Raw genomic sequence first — 11,732 nt, forward strand, 5'->3', positions numbered from 1 at the left:
TGAGCAGAGCAGGAAGCACAGCCCCGCAGGCTCCAGCAGCACAATCTGCAAGCCGAGATTACAGCTTTGTGAGTGCGGGAGATATTTCCATCCTCCTGATGGCTGAGCCGAGAGGGAAAAAGGGGAGGGGAACAAAAAACGTCCATCTATGAGGCGAAAGCTCCCGAACGAGGAGCCCCGGGCACAATCCCGCGGCACCAACCCCGGCCCGCAGCGGGGCCTCACCCGGCCACCGGCCTCAGCGGCCACCGGCCTCAGCGGCCACCGGCCTCAGCGGCCACCGGCCTCAGCGGCCACCGGCCTCAGCCCCGCGCCCGTTGCTCGGCAGCTGCGAGCCAACCGAGCCTGCCGGGAAGGTAGAGGGGCAGCACCACGGATAGCTCTTATTGGTCGAAGGAGGTGAGGGCGGAGCTCGAGGACGGCCGTCTTCTTCGCTATTGGCGGAGAGAGCCGTCAGTGCGGGGCGGGGGGCGGGGCCTCGCGGCTAGCGGGGTCGCGTTGAACTCCGCGTTAGGGCGGGGGAACGGAGCGAGGGGGCGGCGGCGGTCGAGGGTAAGCGAGCCGCCGGCTGCGAGGAGAGCGGCGCGAGGTAGGGAGCGGCGCGGGGGCCGTCCTCACCTGTCACCGGGCGCTCAGCCCTCCCTCCTCGCGGCCCCCGGGCTCCGGCCGCGGGCGCGGTCCCTCGCGGTAGCGGCCGGGCTGGGGCTGTGCTTTCGTCTAAGGGGACCCTCGTCCGGCTGCCCTCAGGTAGGTGGGAGGGGGGCGGAGAGGGCAGACCCCGGGAAGGCCGCCTCTGGGCGCGAGGGCTCCCCGCCGCCGTCGCTGCGGCTAGGCGGCACCCCGGAGTGGCGCTGCGCGAGGGGGGGAGCGGCTGGGGGCTGCGGCTGGGGGCTGCGGCTGGGGGCCGCCTCCGTGCGCGGGACGGGGGGAGTTGCGAGGGCAGAGCCGCGCGACTTCTTATTCGTATAGCCGCGCTTCTTTTCACAGCAACGTGAATAGCTGTAAAACACATAATTCTACCTAAATTAAGTTGTTTAAATTGGAGATAAACAGATGTCTTAGACCTGCTTCTCTTATAAGAAATCTCCCTGTAAGTAAGTCGGCACGCGTGTTGTACCCTGATGAGCATTTTGATCCTGGAACCCTTTTATAGATGAAGTTGATGTATTTCTTCAAATTCTTTTTAATATCAAAAATGGCAGAATGTTACAGCTAAAGGGATCCATAGCACTTTCACTTAACTAGCGGCAGTGGATGCAAAGCCAACAATTTCTGCACAGGATTATTAGAAAAATGAGTAAGGAGTCATGCCTGTTTCCATTTGCCAGCAGTGTGACAAGCTTGTTTGCTGATGGCACACCCATCATCCTTTGTTTACTTTTATGGGTCTTAATCTGAATTAATTGGTCACAAAAGCCAGGAAATATTTAAATTCTCGTTATTCTTTAGAAACAGAGAGAGTTATGTATGTATATACTACAGTATATAGTATGTACGCATGCATGCATACATGTTTTTATATATACGCTATACTTATGCTTTCATACATATTTTATACGTATATACATACATACATGTATGCATGGCTTTGCAGGTTTTTGCAGGGAAATTACATCATTTTCAAAAGAAGCAAGGATGTCAAAATAAAAATATCTCATGAAGATAGACTACAATGAACCCCTACAACAACTCAGTATGATGTCCCAGAAAGCTGACACAGATGAAAAAATGTTTGAAACCTGGCAGTTACTCAAAGAAACTGCTTCAAGATTGTGAATGAACTATCTGCGAACTTACTCACCTACTACGTTTTTTTAAAAAGATGTTTGTAGGTGCCAGTGTTACTTTGTAGAACTGGTATTTTGATGCCTGCATTAAAACAAGAAGTGCTGGGGCACAGAGACTTTGAACACATCTGCTAAACCTGTCAGTTTTGCTCTGTCTGAAGGAGGAAACTGTACAATTGTTTCATTTCTGACTCATTCTCTGATGTATGAAATGGGATTTGATGTAGCTAAAAGCTCATATGATATTTTGCTTTCATGCACGCTTGACTTTAATAACACAAAATGGAGATTTTGTCTCTCTTCAGTGTTCTATTAAAAAAGCAAGTCCATTTAAACCAAGTAAAAGCAGTCAGGGGAAATATCTCCCTTATTTTTAAACAAGCAAACTTAAGAGAAAATGTAATGAAATGTATCTTAAAAAGCATTGGCAAAACAAAAATAAGCCACTTAATGAGCTGGCTTGTTGAGGGGCTTGTAACTCTGTAATGAAACAATTTGTAGGTTGTCAATTAAAAGCTCAGATCTTTCTAAAAAAGCCCATAACTTATGTTAAATGTCAAAAGTATCCCAAACAAAATTAAAAACTGTTTTTACAATAGAAGTTGTCAGGCTCTTCTCCATCCCAACTTCAATGATAGATGACGGGAAAATACCTATGTGTTTCCTAGGAAAATAAACCTTTCAGCTGTTATTGAGGTCAGACAGAAGATGTCATGAAAGCTCTTTTTGCTGATTTGTATCTTTGTTTATTCATACAAAGCGGCTTCCTCCAATTTGCAGACATCAGAGACTAAGCAGATAGGCATGAAGACACAAGATCAGTGAAGCACTTCATAGAAATGTTTCATTTTTAAAATCTATGCTTCTAACTAAGCCAGAATGGTACTACAGCTGAGAAAATGCAGCAGTCTTTTCTATTAAGTATCACTTAGATTGTCTGCTTAGTCACCACAGATTTAACCTGTACTAATGTCTTTGTGCATTCCTGGTCATGTGATAGTCAAGACCAAAAAGAAGAAAGAAAAACCCTTCAGTTACAGCTTTTCTCCATATTTTTCTGCCTTGTTGTTCCTTTTGAAAGATAGTTTTTCATTGTCTCTGTTTTCAATAGTCCTATTTGATTACTTTCATGATAAGCCTTAAACCACTTTGCACAGTTTCCAGGTAAGTACTGTTCTTTTGTTTAGCACTGAAAGTCAATCTGTAGTGTGGAAATCATACATGCATGGTTGCTGAAGATAGCAGATATTGACCATTGTGCACAGACATTATTAACGCTGTGTGGGTGCTTCAGAATGGGCACCAATAGCAGGCGTATGCTATAGGGTTTGGTTTGTTGTATCGTCTCAAATCTGAGAAAAAATAGGGCAGCAAGGACAACTTTTAAGAATAGATTTTTGGTAGTTTAGAGCATGTACTGGTAGTTCTTGCTTTGCTGGGACTATTGCGTGAGTAGAGATGCAGGTTGTGATAGCTTTGTACGTTAGCAGGGTACGGAAAGGCTTTAGAGGTCAGATGGGAGTGAATTTGGGACTTAAGAAACAATGCAGTTCTAGCACGTGAAACATGTCTCTATTCTGTGTGCACTAGGTGTGAAGAAAGCAGAAATATTCTGTATAAATATGGCTTGTTCTTTTTCAGTGTGTGTTTATGTCAACAAGCATGGAAATTCTGGGCCTCACCTGGATAAGAAAAAGGTTCAGGAGCTTCCAGATCACTTTGGACCAGGTCCTGTCAACGTGGTACTTCAACAAGCTGTACAAGCTTGTGTGGATTGTGCCTATCAATCCAAAACAGTCTTTGGATTTCTGAAATCTGGCCATCATGGAGGGGAAATGATAATTGGTATGTGAAGATGTTTCTAATTTTTTTGTTTCTTCACTTGTTTGTGAACCTAGGGTAGGGAGAAAGAACTGAAGTAACCTGCAGTGAGATTCTATCACTTTTGTAACTCCTTAAGCATAGTCAAGAATGTATGTTTGTGAACTACTTTATTAAGATAGTCCTGGTGGAGTATACTTTATATCACTGGGAGTCCAGGATTTTCTGAACAGTTCTTAAATCAGAGTCTAGCAATAGCAAAGTTGAATTACATGTACACTGTACAGTTAGGTTGTTGGTAATAAGCAGAGCTTGTGCATCTCAACAGCTGCAGCTATACAAGCTATACATTTGTCAAGTAAGCTCAGTATGAGTGGAGTATCAGCTTTATTAATTCAAGTCATTCTCATAATCTTATCCATACATAATGTTTGTGTTCTTAATACCTTAACCAAGTGAGTGAAAAGTTTCCAGCTAATCTGTTTAGCTTCCAGGCAAGTGATTCCACATGTTAAATTTGCTGCTTCCTCCTTTCTCCCATTCCCTGGTCTCTTAGGTCAGTGTTCGTTCTCTTATGTCCTCTATTAAGGAATAGGTTTAGTTCTGCTACATATTAATGCCATGCCTACAGATAAATTATCCTTACATCTCAAACTGAATAGCTGCTGCTTGACGTTTTTTTTTTCCTTCTAGGCTAGGAAGTCTCTGTATGGCATGCCAGCAACGTTTTGTTGCAACGTTCTTAAAAGAAGAAATCTTTTACAGCGTGCAAGTTCTTTAAGATATGGTGATGCATTGGGGTTTAACCCAGCAGATCACTGAGCGTCACGTGGCTGTTCATTCACTGCCCCCATCTCAGTGAGATGGAGAGGAGAAATGAGGGAAAAAATGAGATAGAGAAAAAGAAAAGCATAATAATTATGGCATGTATATCTACGTATACACACAGATACTTGTAATCTAGATTTATAACAACGGATGCGCAAGCAATTGCTCATCTCCTCTTGAGGTCTTGAAACAGTAAACGTTCGGTGCAGAAAGTCTATACCAAATTAACTTGAAAAACTGATGCTTTCCAGCTTCAGGTGAGACAATTATTCATTGATCTTTTGTACATTTCAAGTGTGCAAAAACTCACCTCTGGAAGACTGATATTTGTAGATAAAATTGATATGGCTTACTGGGCTCTGTTAGTGGCTCTCAGATGTAGTAAATTTGATGTTGTTAATGATCTTCTGCATATGGAAGTTCTACTTCTGCTGAATTTACCTGTCATTAACAGCTTGCTGCATTGTGAAATCATTAAATAGCAGCCTTTAACATATTTAACTCTGGTTTTTGAAAAGCTGAACTTCCTAATTGGGACTCATACATGTATGAAGCCTTGGTGTCTGGTGCTGACTTGAGAATAAAACTTCAGTTATTACTTACAGGGCCTGCCTTACAGCATAAGATCACATGGCAGTGCCTTCTGCTTTCAGTATTTTACCAGTGCTGTGGTACAACTGGGTCTGGTTAATACCTGTTCAGATACAAGACAGAGTAAGGAAAATGTGTTTATTATTTCAGATCAGCCCTTTTTTACAAGGCATCGATTGGTTACTTGGTGGTGAATGTTGGGTTCTATTGCAGATGTGATGCCATCCATGCAGTAATGGATGGAAATACATTAAAGGAGCAGCATAACAATTTATTTCACAGGGCAAAGGTCAAGAGAGTGCTGATTCCATATTACAAATCTAACAAAACTGAAGTGGCAGAAGCATTCTTTGAAGGCTTAAGCAGATGAGGGATGTTCAGTTTTCTGTTACAAAACCTAAATCAGAGAGCATTGAAATCTGTTGAATTTTGGAATAGTTGAGAGTAAGAATGTGAATTCTGTTTGTAACAGAAAAAAACTTGTTCTCATTCCATCCCTCTACTACTCGCATCTGCTCCACATGTCGAAGTAGGAAAAGAGTCATTTGTTGCTCCGTTAATTGCAAAACTGTATTTGTCAGACACCAATTCTGAATCAGCTCTCATACCTGTTACCGTGCTTTCAATAACAAGACTGCAGTTGGGGTTGGTTTGTAGGGAGGCTAGATGAATTGAAAGGGAGTGGATTGGGATAGTATAGCTGCTGGACAGAAACACCTATTTTAAAAGATGATCATCCTATGAAGTATGCCAGTTTTCCCACCTTGTGTATGTGACCTGAGGAGCTATGTTAAGATAAGCTTAAGATAATGGCAGGACAAGGGGAAATGGCTTTAAGTTGAGGGAGGGAGGATTTAGGTTGAGTATCAGGGGAAGTTCTTTACAGAGTGAATGGTGAGGTGCTGGAACAGGCTGCCCAGAGAGGCTGTGGACACCCCTCTTCCTGGAGGTGTTCAAGGCCAGTTGGATGAGGTCCTGGGCAGCCTGGTCTAATATTTAATAGGGAGGTTGGTGGCCCTGCATATGGTGGAGGGGTTGGAGCTTCATGATCTTTGAGGGTCCCTTCCAACCCAAGCCATTCTATGATTTTCTGATTCTAAGCTCAAATGCTAGTGTCTTGGGAATCAAAGCAGAGTTTCTCTTTGCCATCCCTATTTACAGTTGCTTAACTAGGATCTGTAGTATCAGAAAGAAACCTGGGATATAATTGGAGTAAATGCAATTAAATTCTTCTGTAAAATAGTCAATTTAAAACCCTTTATGTCTTGAGCGATCATGGAAAGAGTGACATAAAATGATTATTTAACGGATGTATTTGGGATCTCTGCTTGATTACTATAAAAAGATTCCTTCATAAGACATTGTATGGAGTTGGCTGATATTTGCTGAAATACTCCTGTTGAAACTTTCTGGTGTGGAATATTGCTTCCAGTATTTCATCATACCTTTAAAAACTTACGAAGTTTCAATCTACAAGTTTTGGACTCCTTCATAGTGCTTTTCTGTAGCCATTTGAAGTATTACTTCTGCCTTTCAGTCTTGCACTGAGACTTCATTTGGTGGTCTCATTCTCTACTGATCTAATTTTCTCATTTGTTTCCTTTAATATTATAGTGCTTATCATTGATTGTGTCTGTTAGTACCTCTGAAATTCTATAGAAAGATGGCTATTGCTTTCCTTTTAGCAAGTTGCTGCAGCTACTTCAAGCCGACAAATAAAAGTTTGCTTTCTCCAAAAACCTCAGTAGCCACTGCTTTGCTTTTTTGATACAGATCAAACTAGAAAGTTTATCATTATTGTCTTGAGGATTGTGTACTTGAAAGAGAAGGGCTTGTGGACTTAAAAGCTTCTTTTTGCCACAAGTGTTGTGTTTAATAGAAGATGTTATGGTGGATTGCATGTCTTGCTTTACTGAATTCACTAAGTAGGGAACCGGTTCTCTGGGTGTCTTTGTTCCACTTTGGGATAATGTTGCCTGAAGATCATAACTGTGAAATACACCTGAAGTTCTTCACTAAACTCCAGTTTTATACAGACTTCAGGAGAGAGAACGTAATTGCTAATAGAACAAGTTAAACGTGCTTAAAAAGCTCTCTGTGTGTTTTTTGTTGCTGTTGTTTGTTTGTTTGTGGAAAATACTCTTCCTTTATTTAATTCTGGAATTTTCCCAAGAAATTATTGGAAGTTGTCATATAAGAAGAGTAATAAAGAGCATATTCTAGGAACTTGTTTCACAGATTGTACCAGTTACCCCCAAGAATATGCTGCTCCACTAGCATATGTTTTATAACTTTCATAGAGTAATTTTCAAGATGGTAATGTGGAGTTTACACTTCTGTGAACCTGTTAGCTATATTTTCCAGCTCTTAAGTCTCTTGCCAAAGCAGCATTTGTTTCATGCAGATTTTTGCATCAGGCTTCCAACTTCTTCCTCAGGCTAGATGTTGGCCTAGTGCAAGTGGAGCTGAGAACATACAATGATGAGAGAATGGAGTGGTGTTCCCACTGATGTTTAACGACTCGTAGTTGCAGCATTGTGATCAGACTGTATTGTGTTAGTGTGCATGTGAGTCTAGGATTTACAGCCTTCTGCAGCTCTGCATGTAGTCTCTTCAGTTTTTTGTGATGGCTATTGTCTCCGAACATATGGAGATCTACAGATGATAATTGTCCTCTTGCATATGAAGTTAGAGACTCCCTCTACTGTGTAGAACAAATTAAACATTTGCTAGTTAACATGAGAGGCTTTTTTATGTTAAAAAATTCTTTTTATATTTATAAAAAATAGAAACATAATGCACTCCTAAACAAATTCTCAGAAGATAACCATTAAGAAAGATAATGAAAATGCTTGACTGAGATTGCATATGTGTTAATGCTAATATCAGACAATGAAAAAAAAAAATCAAACCTTATGTCCACATCCTGCTCATAATATTTAACATATACAGCTGAGATGATTTATGGAAGACTGTCTCAAACTTGTCTATTAGACATTTTACTGGAAATTTTTTAATGTAGTAAAGGACCAGTGATTACTTGAGAATGACTATTCTTCAGTAAGTCTTGTCTCACAGGAGACTTGTTAACAGGCTTGGAGCTTGTTATTATCTTCAAGAGAACATAGCAAGGAATTAAATAACAAAGCTACAAAGCCCATCGTTTTGAACATCGTTTTGAACAGATTGATGCTTTTGTTTTCTGTAGCAGAAACGTTACGTATAGAAGAAAACAGCACTTCCAAAGAGCATCGCTTTTCTGAGGACTCTATGGATTCTGCACTTAATTCAGTAAATCTGTCAAGCCCAGCCCGTCAAAATTCCACTGAATATCGTACTTCGGGGAGTGCAGCATATTACAGGAATTCCTTTCAGCCAGTGACTGCTACCTCAAATTCAGCCCCGATCCTGCGCCGGCTGTCATTGAGCTCTGCTGGGAACAGCAGTTACTATGAAGTCAGTAGGAATCGAATACAGAGGAGGATTGAAGGTATGCCTGAACTTTCCAAAGTATGTAACAGCTTTTATGAACATGCAAAGTCCGTGAGTTATGAACAAAACAAAAGCATTTAATTCCTTGCAAATGGAACTGTTTGGTATTACGGTTTGGTACATGAAAGAAAATAAAACATCCTTTATTTTAATATATGACAAAGAATGAATAATACTTACTTGCCACCAACCACTTCTCACTTCTGACACTCTACCAAACTGATGGATGTTCTACATAAAGCAACACTTTCCTTCTTCCCTTTTGATTTAGTAGATTTTTTTTTATTTTAATGTTTGTTTCAGTCTACATATTGAAATAGGTTTTACTGGACACCTTTACTTCTCAAACTTTCTGCATTCAGGTTTGTAAAGAAAGGCAGACTTTTCTTCTCCAAGATCAGACAGACAGCACATTCTTTGGCCAAAAAAATTCTTGTTTCTTAACAATACTGACATTTTGCTCTGCCAAGCATTTAAAAGTGCATTCCTTTTAGAGACCTTCTCTTCGTTACAGTCTATATGTAACTGTGATACATATTTTCTCTGTATTTGGGAAAACCTAATAATAGATACAATTTACCACCAAAAATATTTGCAGTCATGACTTCATCATAGACTTTTTCCTACTTTTCCAGTACTTGTTTGATACTTTCTTTTTCTAGTAAGCAAAAATTCTAAGCCCTTGTCCTCCAGTAACTGTCTTTCATTTTCTGATACATTCAAAGATAACCTTTGGAGGCATGCCTTTTTCTGGGAAGCCAAGTTCTAACAGCAGAAAAAAATTTCAAAGGCTGTATGGAGAGCATCAACTACAATGGCAATAATATCACTGACCTTGCTAGAAGGAAGAAATTGGAACCTTCTAATGTGGTAAGAACATAACTTTATCATCATCTAAACTTCTGCTTCTCCTTCTAAGGAAAGTTTGTGAGTGTGTGTGACAGATGTTCTGAAATCATATAATATATAAAACAAAGTTTGTCACATGCCTAAAGATTTCATTATACATACTTTTATGATTTTTTTGTTTGTTTGTTTGTTTGTTTGTTTTTAATATCTGGGAACCTGTTTCTGCTGGGATTTAAGTTTCAGCTTTACAGAATTAGCCTTCAGCATCAGGTGAATGTTTTTTAAAAGAAAACCTGTAGATCAGTATATACATTTTTGCTTTCATCTTATAGTAACCCAAAACTAGGATGGACAATATTTATTGTTAAATCAATTGCAGTGTGTCAAGGATCTAAATCCTGTTATCTTCCATCCCCACAGAGCAAGTTGCGTGGGTGTGCAAAATCATTAGAAAGGGAAGGCTCAGAGCCATTTTATGGGAGCTCCGTAAAGCATCAAGATACTAAACTTTGAAACTGTTATTTAGCTTATTAACATTACAGGGATTATTAACATTACATTCTATTTTTTTCTCTCCAAATCATTCATAGTTGCTTTCATGTTTAAACTTGTGTCTTTCTGTAAGGGTTGATCAGGAAATCACTTTAATTTCTGTATTTTTAAGAATCTAGGCGTTCCTAAAATAGTTGGTGGATTACATGAGCAATGTGGGTAGGAAATAAATGTATTATTACCCTGAATTTGAGATAGATCTGTTCAAGGCTTTCTTCTGTACAGTACTGCAGCCTTCACAAAGCCCTGCTCACACTATGTATAGTTTGATTACTGCTTTTTTTCTTTATGTATTTTGCATAGTACATAACAGTAATGAAGAATAAGATATAAGATAAACATGTACAGTAGAAATAAAGTGCAATGATTCTTCTTGGACAGATGTGCAACTTCTGAGATGTCTGTAGGACAAATTCCAGCTTTTGAAAAGCATAGCACAGCTAACAGTTCTGTAGAGTGTCTATAAACTCCTCTTTCTGGTTTATTTGGATGTGAATTTTCTGTTTGCTTGTTTTGTTTGTTAGTTGATTACATTCTGTTGCCTGTGACATTAAAGCAAAATCTACATATGTAGATTTGGTAGTGTTAGAGGTTTACCACTAAACTGTGGCATGCTAGTTTAATCTGATGATTCACTTCTGAGAATATAGAAACAGAAGTGAACTTTGCTCTCAGATGAATTATTTAAATTTCTTCCGCTCTTCAAAAACAGAATCAGTTTCACTTATGAAATCAACATGGATGTTTATGTTTCTTACAAAAAAACTTTTATTCTTCTAGTTTTGAACCTGATTTAGCATGAAAAATACTAAGCTGAAACTACTATTTTTGTTAACCACGTTTATGTTAATGGCACTTAAGCAATCCAACCAGGATCAAAGCTCCATTGTAGGAACTGTGCAGATGCATAGCAGTAGACATATCCTGCCCTAAAGAAAAAGCAAAAATAAATAACGTAATGAAATGGAACACAAAGTAATTGGTAAAGTTATAAGAAGCATCATAGGGGGAAAAAAAAAATAGATGGACAAAGAATAAAAAAGAGGTTTGAGACAAAAATAAAAATGTTCTTACTGTCAGATTTCAGAAGTTGTACAAGGAAAAGGAGTAAAAAATTAAATTTATACAACGAGGATGTCCAGAAAATCTAAGAAGTTAATCTTGATTTTACATTGAACAAAAATAGAATGAATAAAAATCCTTAGGTCTCACAAATACGTATGTTATGATCATAAATGCACCATTAAGAGTCTTTCAACATCTTCTTAAGCAATTTATTCATTTTATCTTTAGAGGGTAACAATGTGGAGCAAAAAAGTTTTGCAGTCCTCTGTGATAGAACAAGTGGCAGCAAACCTTTGAGGAGAAAGAGTAAGATGGATGGCCTTAAACAGTTTTTGCTTTTATTAATGGAGCCTGATTTGTTTTCACAGAAATGAGGCAAATAATAAACATACACAGAAAGGAGAGTAGGAGATAGAAGGACAACAAGAAAAAAAAAATGGAGTGTCAAATTTTCTCCCAAATGGACTTGCAAGAGTTGACAGTGACTTACTAGAGCATTAATTTCTTCTTTACAGCTTTATTCAGGTCTAAGACAGAAAAAAAGAACATGCACACGAGTCTTCCAATCCATATTTTCTATGTTATTTAAAGTAATAAGGTTATGTATGGTATTTTATGTTGGTTTCATTTACATTTGCAGGTACTAAAATCTAACAAGTTTCTCAAAACCTGTAACAGAAAAATGCTGAGAAGAATCAAATTTATTGCTCTCTCTCTTCACATACATTGGGCTTATGATCCTCCCAC

General features: G+C 39.2%; 1 long non-coding RNA gene across 1 annotated transcript; it reads left to right on the forward strand.

Moving 5' to 3' along the window:
* The first annotated feature begins 524 nt into the window (after window positions 1–524).
* On the forward strand, window positions 525–8,834 carry LOC149911937 (uncharacterized). The gene is made up of 3 exons (XR_016462719.1): window positions 525–747; window positions 3,429–3,632; window positions 8,236–8,834. It is a non-coding gene; the product is annotated as an uncharacterized LOC149911937 (long non-coding RNA).
* The last annotated feature ends 2,898 nt before the right edge of the window (window positions 8,835–11,732 follow it).

Source organism: Phasianus colchicus, unplaced genomic scaffold, assembly GCF_987193195.1.
Source record: "Phasianus colchicus unplaced genomic scaffold, bPhaCol1.hap1.1 HAP1_SCAFFOLD_51, whole genome shotgun sequence".
Taxonomy (NCBI): domain Eukaryota; kingdom Metazoa; phylum Chordata; class Aves; order Galliformes; family Phasianidae; genus Phasianus; species Phasianus colchicus.